The 12,379-nt window shown below is 42.8% G+C and overlaps 1 long non-coding RNA gene across 1 annotated transcript in view; it reads left to right on the forward strand.

The window, feature by feature from the left end:
* LOC125175991 (uncharacterized) overlaps positions 1 to 12,379 on the forward strand; it is a 96,947-nt gene that overhangs the window by 32,127 nt on the left and 52,441 nt on the right. The window contains exon 2 of the long non-coding RNA XR_007156090.1: positions 11,229 to 11,404. This is a non-coding gene — a long non-coding RNA (uncharacterized LOC125175991). The remainder of the gene's footprint in view (positions 1 to 11,228; positions 11,405 to 12,379) is intronic.

Genomic DNA, 12,379 nt, shown 5'->3' on the forward strand with positions numbered 1-12,379 from the left:
TAATTTTCCATTTATTTTCCAGAAACAGAAGTTTTATTGAAACAGGGAAACAAGTGATGTGAGCAAAGCATTATTCCTACATGTCACTTGTACTATGACAGCTTTTGAAAAATAACATTAACTCTTATATACAGAATAAGTATGCTCTCCTTTTACTGCGGTTGTCAAGGATGCTGACTTCACTGCATCAAAACACTGAAGGTCTTTTTTTTTTTCCCTTGAAATTGATCTAATTATTCAGTAGGTGTTTCACTTCCTTTCTTCTTCTTTTTTTAAAAGTTTATTTATATTTGGGGCATCTGGGTGGCTCAGTCGGTTGAGCGTCTGACTTTGGCTCAGGTCATGATCTCGTGGCATGAGTTCGAGCCCTGCGTCCGGCTCTGTGCTGACAGCTCAGAGCCTGGAGCTGGCTTCGGATTCTGTGTCTCCCTCTCTCTCTGCCCCTCCCCCCTCACACTATCTCTCTCTCTCTCTCCCCCCTCAAAAATAAATAAACTGAGAGAGAGAGTGAGACAGGGGAGAGGGGGAGACAAGGAATCTGAAGCGGGCTCCAAGGTCTGAGCTGTCAGTACAGAGCCCTCCACAGGGCTCGAATCCACAAACTGTGAGATCATGACCTGAGCCAAAGTCAGATGCTTAACCAACTGAGCCACCCAGGTGCCCCTGTTCTCAGCTGTTTTCAGTGGAAAGTGTGAGTTTGCCTTTGTACGGTTTCCTGGGCTGTACATGGCAGGGATGAAAAATTAAACTGTCACGTGGAGTTGGGGTGCTTCTAGAAGTAGGAGGATCCCTCTGATTTCCAACCTCTCAAATTCCCTGTATAAATGGAACTGATTATCCCCTTGACTCCTGAAGCACAGTGAACCATGTTCCTTAGCAAGAGGTATTTCAAATGTTCTAAATGTGACTTGACCAGTGTAAGAATAGTACTTCTCGGGAACAACTTGAGCTCCTCAATTGGCACCTTTAAAAAAACCTTCTGGTACAAATTCAGACTTATGCTGAGTACAGCCTTTTAACCCAAAACTTTAAATACAGATCTGGAAATAAATTCTTTTTTTTTTCCAGTCATAATAAGCAAATATTTACCGAGTGCCTCATTATATAGGCATATGCTACTAGGTATTAGATATACAGAATTAATAGGACACAACCCTTTTTAGAAAAGTGTTCAGATTATAAGTCAGGTAGCTACAGATTCATATATAATGTATATTTCTATGAACACAGTATATATATATGTGTATATATATATACATATAATTTAATATATGTAATATAATAGGCATATTAAATCAAACAGTTGCATTATAAATACAAAGGAAATCATGTGGACATAGATGAATGTACAAGCCTTAAAAACAAACTTTTACATTTTTTCTAGTACATTTTTTTCCTAATTAAAACTAAAACACATTATATATACACAGAACTTCTGAGAAAGTATCTGAAGCGAACCATATTTTTGTTTCTTTGTGGGGTACACAGGAAGAATGTTTAACCCCACATTCTACAAAAAGACATTTGAATGCAGGACAGAAAAAGTAAATATAAGCAAAAAGGGGCTTCTAAATAATGGGGGAAAACTCATCCTGGTTCTAATTAACATAGAAATTATCATTTTTATTCCTCAATCCAATACTGAAGCCAATAGCCACCGTACTGCAAGGGAAAAATGTTATTTTATAGTAGGAGATTTTACGCTGGCTATTCACACAGTATACAGTTGAGTGAAACAGCCAGCAGGTACCTCAAAAGCTAGAATTAATCTGCAGTTGGTGGCAACTTTAATTCTCTGAAGACCAAACTTTGGCCAATTGTAGAGAGAGAAAGTGAGCAGTGGACGGACTGTGGTAACAGGGTGTGACTGGAGTTCTCGAAAAGGTGTGGAATCAGTATGGGGGGGTCAATGAATAGGACAGAGGCAGGAGTAACGACCAAAGGGAATCTGGATCCCCACGAGAAAATATCAGATTTCTCAAATCCTAAGACACCTTCAGTTACAAAATACCACCAATTTATAAACAGCTCGGGGAAAAGAAACACCACAATACAGAACACACATTTTTACATTTCTACTCGTCTTTATCTGTATAATTATGCACTATTTCCCCTTTTCAGTAATATAACCGAAACTCGAGTCTAAGTTTAAAACATTGAGTACAATTTTTTTTTATCTGAAATGTTTTGGCCAATAGCAGCTATGCTTACTGTCACATGATACATTGATTTTTCACAAATTGTGCGTTTGACCTCTTTGACACCTTTATTGCCTTCAGGATTGGCAATGTAATTTTGAGTCATACGAAAAAGAAAACTCCATCTGCGTTTCCTATTTGGCTCCTGTAATATTTTTTTTTCTCCACTGAAAATGACTAAAAAGTCAACTAGTGTTCTTGAGTAGAAAGACTTAAACCAGGTCCATCAAAAGGCTTTCTCCTGTCCCCATGTTGTACAGCTTACATAAGTCCTCTCATGACTGAGCAGTAACTGAAAAACCCTTTTCTGGGTGTGCATGTGGGATACCACCAAGAGGTGCTTTAAATACACATTATTCTTTATTCAAGACAAAGCACATCTTGACATTTGATTTCTATGAGCCACTCTACTGTTACTTCCTTCTAGAGTGGAAGGAGATTATTTTGCACCTACTGTGTGCCGGGCATTGGGCTGGTACCCTCTAGCGGCCAATTTCATTTATTCTTTACAATGCTGCTGAAAGGTACCATTATACTCTTTCTGTAGTTGGAGAAATGGAGGGTCAAGTAGTTGTATAACTTGTTTGCAGTCACATAGACGGTTAGAGTTTAAACATGAATTTGACTGATTCTGAAGTCCATGAGGTCAAAGAAGTCTTCAGCTGTGGTTTTCTCCCTCTGCAGTCAAATGAAGAATAGGTCCTGGGAACTCTCCAAATAAGTACCGCACCACTGACAACGATTCTATTCTCTTTGGCCTTATCTGCCCTACTCTGTCTTGATCAGTTCACCTCACCCGATGCCCTGACCCAGGAACCATCTGACCCAATGACTCGTCACTGCACATTTCTCTGGCCTCAGAGGTGGATTTTCCATCCACTAAAGCCCTTGAAGTCTTTCCTGACCATACCCTCCCCCAATCATTCATTATTTTGTTTCTTCTTTATAATCAAATACATTTTTTATCCTGTCTTATGGCATTCATATTCTAGCTTGCATTGTAGAGTTGTCCTATTTTCTTCCCATAGTTTGTCCGGAAGAAAATAGTTTCTTCCCATAGTTTGTTGGGAGGCCATGAGACCAGCACATATGGCTTTGTCGACCCTTCAAAAGCGGACCTGTCAGTAGTACCAGCAGCATGACCAAGTCACATGAGTGACCGGATTCTAGTCCACTCATAACACCTCTTTCCAGAGCTTCTATGGCCTCTTAATTGGTGTACTTCCAGCCTACCATTACCACAGTTAATACCCAGAAGGACTATGGGCCATTCGAAAGAATTTTTAGGAAATCCTTCTGTGTAACAAAGAACAACACACGATATATTCCACAGATGCATAAATCTGTAATTTATATGTGCACCTTATGCTTGTAGCTTATATGTTGTAACACCAAGCCAGTGCTTTACCCTGCCTTTCTGAACATCTTGGTTCTAGAGTTACATGAAGGGAAAGAAAAATGATCTTTTCTACCTAAATTTACACTAATCAAAAGAGAGGCAGTATTAAGCCTCAAACCAAAATAGAAAGCAAAAAATGACTCCAGACCTTAGATAAGGAAATAGTTGTGTCAGAGATGGCTTCCAGCCAAATGAATTAAAGGGAGCAGAGGAAGGCTCGAAAGCTTCTGTCAGGTGGACTGGCTTAGCTAGCATGCAATCTTCTTAAAATCCCAACCCTTCCCTCATTTCTCCTTCCAGCATTTCAGCCTGTGCCCTTCAAGGAGACAGAACATCAAAGCCATGTCTTGGCTGTTTACCATCCTTTTTTCTGTGTATATTGACCCATCTTTTATCACTTCTGCAAACCACTATTCAGTCCTGATGCTCCAAGATGTCAAAGCCAAGTTTATTATCAGAGAATCATACGACTACCGTTGATACCAGGACCCATGTTAGTAGCTATCTCTTGGGAAGTGTTAAGGTCAAAAGAATGGATATGATAGGTCACCCCAAAGCTTAGGAACATCTCCAAATGCATGGAAGTTGGCCAGTAAAGAAACCGGCTTATATTTGTTCTAATACCTGCATGACTAGGGGTGCCTGGGTGGCTCAGTCGGTTAAGCATCTTGCTTCCAGCTCAGGTCATGATCTCATGGTTTGTGAGTTCAAGCCCCGCATCAGGCTCTGTGCTGACAGCTCAGAGCCTGGAAACTGCTTTGGATTCTGTGTCTCCCTCTCTCTCTGGCCCACTCCCCCCACTCATGCTCTCTTTCTTTCTCTCAAAAATAAACATTAAAAAATTTAATACCTACATGACTAGATTTATTTTGACAAATTCTACCCTGCCCCACACCCACCCATGTGGCTCTTGTTATACTTAAGGGAATTAGCCTTCTTTGGAACACATTTAGAAAACGTTAATGTCCCCTTCTGGTTCATGGCTCTAGCCCTTCCTTCTCACATTCTCAATTTCCTGGGAGATCTCATTGTACTACCCTCCCCTAAACAAGTTCTATTTTTGGGAAATACAGTTCACAACAAAAATATAGTCAGGATATGGTCTCTGGAAGTCTCTGCCAGGTGCAGCCGTCTTCTTAAGCCTCAACATTCCTGGAGAATGTGGCACTCTAAAATTTCCATTTAAAACTAAAACTCCAAAAATATTTCAGGTAAGAGTATTCTTGGCTTTTTATTTGGTGCAATAGCTCCTTGTGAAAAACTATTTATAGGTGGGCCATTCTGCCATGGACCAAACATGGACCTGTTTGCCATATTTTAAGTAGATTTTTTTTTCCTCCCATCAGCAAACTTTGCTCCTTTGGAAATGCTGTATGATATTCAAAATAACTTACATCAGAGAAAAATGTCTTGTTTGAAGAACGTGAGTGACTTCTCACTTCAAAATATGTCAGCCTGGGGGCGCCTGCGTGGCTCAGTCGGTTAAGCGTCCGACTTCAGCTCAGGTCACGATCTCGCGGTCCATGAGTTCGAGCCCCACGTCGGGCTCTGGGCTGATGGCTCAGAGCCTGGAGCCTGCTTCCGATTCTATGTCTCCCTCTCTCTCTGCCCCTCACCTGTTCATGCTCTGTCTCTCTCTGTCTCAAAAATAAGTAAATGTTTAAAAAAAATATGTCAGCCTGTCTATTCCTAAAAGCTCAAAGGAATCTGGCCACAGCTCTATCCAGAGCCTACAGAGGGAGTTGCAACTTTAAATATTCTTTTATTCAGTCAGTCAGTTAGTAAATATTTATGGAGCACCTACTTTGTGCCAGACTCTTTTCATGAAGCTGGGGATAACGGGTGAACAAAGACAGAAAAGGTCTATGACCTTTTGGATCTTCCACTTTGGAGGAAAGGAACAGGAATTAAATAAATGGAAACATCCCAGCGTGTCATAAATTCTTTGAAGGAAATAAAGCAGGTTAGCAGAAAGAAGGTGATTTATGGAGGCAGGAGAAGAGAGGCCTCTTTGAGGAGATGATGCCTGAACCAAAACCTGAATGAACCAGACAAACTAGACTTGTGTAAGGGGAGAAGACTGTAGACAGAAGGACCAGCAGGTGCAAAAGTCCTGAGATGGGAGTGAGCATGTGACTTTCCAGGTACAGAAAGAATGTGTTTGCTTGTAGATGGAACAAGGTAGGGGGGTGGCTGGGTATGAAGTTAGAGACCAGACCAAGTAGGGTCTTGAAGGCTAGGGTACAGTACAGCATTTTATTCTAGGACAATGGGAAGGACAATGGGAAGCCATTGGAGGAGGACTGCCTCAGGGGCATGCTATTATTTATGTATTTATTTATTTGTTTATTTATTTTTATGTCATATTTTATTTTATTTTTTAATGTCTATTATTATTTTTTTTTATTATTTTTGAGACAGACAGAGAGAGAGAGAGAGAGAGAGAGAGAGAGCATGAACAGAGGAGGGACAGAGAGAGTTGGAAACACAGGATCTGAAGCAGGCTTCAGGCTCTGAGCTGTCAGCACAGAGCCCGACTCGGGGCTTGAACCCACAAACTGTGAGATCATGACCTGAGCAGAAGTCAGACACTGAGCCCACCGAGTCACCCAGGTGTCCCTATTATCTGATTTATATACCACTAGTCTATACCAGCACTGAAGTAACTTTTTGCGGCATTTTATTTAGAACCTTGGGATCACCTATCCTGACCACATCCACTTCCCTATCGACCTCGGTTGAGCCCCGAAGTTCGAACCCCTGCAGTCACCCATCCTCTGCTGGGGCTTTATCTCCCAATACCCCACCCTGTTCCTTCAAAATATGTCCACTCTGTCTACTAGAATCTCCCATTCCATAATCAACATTCCACCCTCATTATTTGTTCCCTTCACCTTTTTGTCTTCACCGTAGAACAAGATAGTCCTTGCAGGTGCTGCCTTGCTGCGTTCCTCCTGAGCATTACTGGCTTGCTCTCCTGAGGCATTAGGTGACAGTGGGCATCCTCTATCCCCCCACCCCCCACCCCCCCCCACACACAGCAGCTTCCACCTGCTGCTGCTTCTTTCTTGCCTTGCCTTGATGATGCTGTATTCTGGTTTACAACATAGCTCTCTGATAAGTCCTTCCAAGTCATCTTTGTTAATTCAGTTCATTTTCCTTCTGCTTGCCCCTTGAGTTCTGGGGTGCTTGGGACCATTTCTGTTACACACTTTTCCTGGACTGTCTAGTTTTCCTTCCATGGAGTCAGTCTTCATCCATAACCTGACCCTCCAATTCATGTTTCCAGTTCAGACTTCTTCCTCGCATTCCAGACTCTTAAATTTGATGGCCTCCTGGAACCCTCCGTTGGAACATACCATGGGCACTTTTAAACTCACAATGTCAAAACAATTTATTCGTCTTGACTCTCATCCAAACTGCTCTTCTTCCAACAGTTTCTGACTCTGTTGAATGGTGTTACCTAGTTATCCAAGCGAGAAACCTCGGAGGCACCCTGGCTCCTCACTTCTCCTTGACTCCCAGCCATCCTCTAAATTCCATCGCTTTTACCTAAAAGTTGCTCATATTTCCATTGCCTTAGTTCCGGTCGTCATCACCTCTTATCTGATGGTACTAACTGACTGACAAGCATCCTTGCCTCCGGGCTTCCTTGTCAAATTTTCTACACAGTTACCAAGAGTGACCTTTCTTAAAACTGGAGCACACATTTGTTGTTCTTACCTGGTCAGTATCCATTTACCCCCTACTGTCATGATAATATACTTATGTGAAGGAGCCCACTTCCCCCATCTTCTCTGGGCCAGACTCTGGTTCAAGGGGGTGGTTCACAGTAATTGGTTGAGAGAGGACATGTGACCAAATTGGTCTAAACAGAAGGGGAAAGGGTCCAGGGTCTTGCTTGAGTGAGAACTTCCAGGAACAAAAGCTCTGGTTCTACCAGATTTAATTGTGGATAGACATAGGCTCAGAACTGCCGCCTCAAAGAGCCAGAGAATGAAACCAACACTTAAGAGAGCAGAACCAAAAGATGGAGAAGGACCTTCCAGATGAGCTAATTTAAGCCCTATGTCAAGATTTGATTGAAGCCACATGTACCCTTGCACTTTTAAGTTATACGACCAATAAATTCATGCTTTTGCTTAAGCTTGTTTGAGCTGGGGTTTTTTTCCCTCCCTCGTCATTTGCTACTAATAATTCAGACATACCCGTGTCATTACTCTACTTCATGGTTTCCTAGTAGTGTTCAGGATGAAGTTCAAAGTTCCTAGCCTGTCATAAAAATCTTTATGATCTAGTAACTGTTCACCTTGCCAGCTGCATCTTCTCCCACTCCCCACATCTCCCCTTAGCCTCCCTTCACACAGTGCTTCTTGTGGGTTTCAGAATTTGCTATAGGTTCATATGCCATCAGGCATTGCACAGCTTACTCTCTCTAGAACAATCTCCAGTCTTCCTCTCTACTTCCTCTTATTCTTTCTTCAACATTGAAATCAGACATATTCTCTTGCAAGAAATTTTCTCTGATTCCCTTTCCTTAATCTGGACTAAAAAACCTCCTCATGCCCTCTTGATGTTATGGGTAAACCTCAATATTACCATTTATCCATTTGGGTCACAATTTTTTTATGTCATTATTTGTATCTGCCTCATATAATAAACTCCTTGAAGGCAAGATCCAGGAGTCTTCATATCCCTAAAGGATTATGCTTGGCACAGATTAAGATAATCAATAACACTTGGGGCACCTGGGTGGCTCAGTCGGTTAAGCATCTGACTTCAGCTCAGGTCATGATCTTGAAGTTCGTGGTTCGAGCCCCGCGTTAGGCTCTGTGCTGACAGCTCGGAGCCTGGAGTCTGCTTCGGATTCTGTGTCTCCCTCTCTCTCTGCCCCTCCCCCAATCATGCTCTCAAAAGTAAATAAACATTAAAAATTTTTTTTAAAAAGATAATCAGTAACACTTGAGTCAATAAATGCTTTTCAATGTTACTTACATTTATAGGCAGTAAATTATAAACTCCTTGAAGGAGAGACAACGTTTTACGCTTATTTATATCACTCATAGAATATATCATAGGCACTTAGTAAATATTTGTTTAAAAAAATGGATGGAGGAAACATATGCCTATCAGACTATGCCACTGCTATCTCTCCTTCTCGTTGTCATCCATCAACTTCTCCGTCTCCCCAGCATTCACTATGGGCTTCAGTTCTCCATATTATTCCTGACATGAACAGTCATCTTGTTAATAGTAATCTATGGACAAGACACAGTCAACAGCTGGCCTTAGACATTCAGTTCCTCACCTGTCATTAAGTTTTCCACCCCACCTTACCTGCCAACTCCTATGTGATACCTTAGTAGAGGTTATCACCAATTGTCATCACCAATATTGTCATCACCGATAGCTACACTTCCTCTTAAAATCTCAATTTCATTCCTCCCATAACCTTTGGCCAACCTTCTAGACCTCACATTGTAAAATTCTCCATTCTCACTTGGACTTTCAATCTATAGACTCTACCATTTTTCACTCTTTTTACTTCCTCATGTCCTCATCTTCTTCCGTATCCACCGTATAGTCCGGCATTATCAGTCCCTTTGAGTTCAGATTATGTCCCAGGCAAGTGCTAGGTGCTGGGGTGAGAACAGGGGAAAAAAAGACAATCCAGTTCTTTACACCTGGAATTTATAGCCTGGTGGGAGAACAGATATTAAATACATGAGGAAACATACAGATGCGTGATTAAAAACTATGAGAAGTGCTTGGAAGGGAAAGTACAAGAGGCAATGAGTTTGCATAATAGGACCATCTAATCCAGTCTCTGGGGCTAGGGAAAGCCTCTCTGAAAAATACTAAAAGAATTTCCTCTTTTAAAAAGGGGAAAATTATTTCTGCAGTTTAAATGTTAATTTTTAATTATCAAAAAAAAAAAAAGAATCCACTAAACTTTTACCTAGAAAAAGCACTGACAGTTATCTTCCAATAAATCTCAATACTTCCAATCTTTCCCCACACCATTCAGGGCATATCACGCTTCCTAAGCATCTCGTGTCTATATTTTTAATCTCTCCTCTTGCCTCAGGATGCTTCTGGAGATAACCCGCAAAATGATGAAAACATCTAATAATTCCATTGGAAACCCTGGAATAATGTGCAACACACAGGCATAATGTCTCAAATTTGCTAATTAAAATAAAAACCAACACCCTAGATTTTGTGGTTAAAAGTGGTGTATTGGCTGCCTGGCTTTCTCCCTTCAAGGCTCTCTGGAAGCTGTCTTGTTCATCATTCACCAGTAGGTGGTGCACACCTTCCCCTGAATAGGGGAACCTGGTCCTATGTAAGTGTTATCTTCATTTGACCTGTCCAGCCATCCTGTGGACACTTTAATATCTGAGTCACTAAGCTTTCCTTCCTCCAAGGCAAGGGCATCTGCTGGGCTTATTACAAAATTCCATGTTCCTCTATCATGCTTATGAAGCCCATCCTACTGCTCCAGGGAATAAATCATCTCCTTGCAGTTGGTTAAAACAAATTACAACTGCTCTCTCCTAGTCAGGGCAGACCCTCTGCTGAGAGCTGGCTCTCTAAGAACTTTCTGAGCCCCATCAGCTGCCATGTCTTGCTTCCCACGCATTGGCCAGTAGTCACCTGTATTTGTCCTCAAACTTTCCTCGGGGTACCTAACTCCTCCAGAGATAGGAGCGAACAAACTGACCAGAACAGATAAGGAGGCCACTGGAAGAAAAGAAGAAAATTCTTAGCTTTCTTAGACTTCAGAGGTTGCAAAATGAGGATCTTTGAACTTGTTAATGCACATACTTGAATAAGGATGTTTTGGAAAGCATTTAGGAGGTCTGTTAACAAGGTAACTGGGAGAGAGGGAATGAACTATCCCAAATTTGAGGCACTGGGAGTGCAAGGAGTTACAATTTGCCTGCAACAGTCTCAGATAGCTTTTCTGCCATTTCAAGAGCCCCCCCCCCCCCACCTTGTGTTGAAGTCTTGTTGCCTGTAATTCTTGACATAGGCTTTCCTAGGGCCACTCTTGTGGTGGATGTGATGGGTGCATGATGGACTGGATGGGAAGTGTCCAAGTCATATACACCTGTTGGAAGGGCGCTGTACTCACCGAAGTGAGAGATGAGCTCAAATGCTGTGTGGTGGGTGAGGGAGGAGGATGGATTAAAAAGATCTTGAGAAAGTGGAACTGGAAGGGTTTGTAAATTGCCCCTATCTGGAAGGAAATGGAAAAGGAGAACTTCATGATAAGATCCAGGTTTCCAACTTGAGCCACAGAATATATTTTCACCGGTGGGGATAGAGGTGGACAAAGGTGGACAGGAGTCCAGCCCTGGAAGGGGACCCAGGGAAGGGAGAGACAGGCTGTCAGGACAGCCATGTGTGGAATTGGGACAGGGGTGGCAGAGAGGGGCTCACCTTCTGACAGCTCCATCCCTTCACAATCGGACCTTATGGCAGATATTATTAATCAATGTGCCACTCTTTCCCACTGAGCTTGAACCCAACTGTCAGGACACGTTGTAATATAATGGCTCCTGGAAGTTATTATCAATTAATTAAATTTAGTTCGCAAGCTGAAAGCTGTTTGCTTCTTCTTGCAGGTCTGGAAGTTTAGGAGCCCAACTTATGGGTAAGGAAGCCATGGCCCTCCCTCAGTGTCTGCTTAGCAAACTCACTGCCACCTAGGCCAGTTTCCTCACTCCTGCCTCGAGACTCCATCTTTTCTCTGCACCTCCGAGGGCTCCAGGCCACAGCTCTCGGCACCCCCGATGTAAAGGTGAGCATTGTACCTCCTGACATGGGCTTTCCCCCTGTCCATGGTCTTCACATGAGCCAAGCAGCACCAAGCTTCCGCTAGCCCAAGGGAAGTATGTCTCTTTGCCTTCCCCCTCCACACCCCTTACAAAACTGTGTAGACAGCAGCCCTGCCCCTGACACTAGAGCCTGAATCTTGGGAGGCTGAGGGACGAGCACGGCCCATGAAGGGAGACAATAGTGGTATTGACCTGCTGGCGGGAGGCAGGCCTGTCCACATGCTCCAAGGACAGCTTGCAGACAGGCTTTTCCTCTCACACAATTGCTGCCTGTTTCCCATGTTTCACAAGAGAAGGGGGGGGCACATTCCAGACAAGGGGACTATTTATTTTCCCACCGAAGGTGACACGTGGCATCTAAAGGTCAAGCCCAGGCCGGGGCCATGTTTGCTGGGCTAAGTCTAGCCTTTTCTCAGAGGCCCGGATTGTTCTGACAGCCTCCCCAGCTGTGTCCTCTGGGCTGGGAATGTTTCCTCAACTGCTCTATACAAACACCCATACTCGCTACTCAATCTTCTGGGTTTGTTTATCGACCAAAGTCAAGGAATAAGCAGCCGCTCCAGAGGGTGATGGGCTTCTGGTGGCTCTGTCACCAACAGATGGGGGAGGAGGGGAAGTTGGGGACAAAGGTGGGGTGCCCAGGTTGCTCTCTGTCCACAAATTTGTGCAAGAAAAGCAGAATGTAGGCTATACAGAGGTCTTCAAACCACAATTCAACCCCTTCAAAAGAAATTCTGCATGACTGTGTCTCCTTAGCTTTTCCAATGGTATAAAAACCCTTTCAATAGCCTCTTAGATAGTTTGAACTCTTTTAGAGACAATACTATTACTACTGCTAAATTTTACTTGAAAAACACCTATCATCTTCAGCAAATATTATTTCATGAAATTCTTAGTACAGCCTGGAGAGAGCAGTATGAACAATACCACGGGTGCAA

This window comes from Prionailurus viverrinus, chromosome D1, assembly GCF_022837055.1.
Source record: "Prionailurus viverrinus isolate Anna chromosome D1, UM_Priviv_1.0, whole genome shotgun sequence".
Taxonomy (NCBI): Eukaryota; Metazoa; Chordata; class Mammalia; order Carnivora; family Felidae; genus Prionailurus; species Prionailurus viverrinus.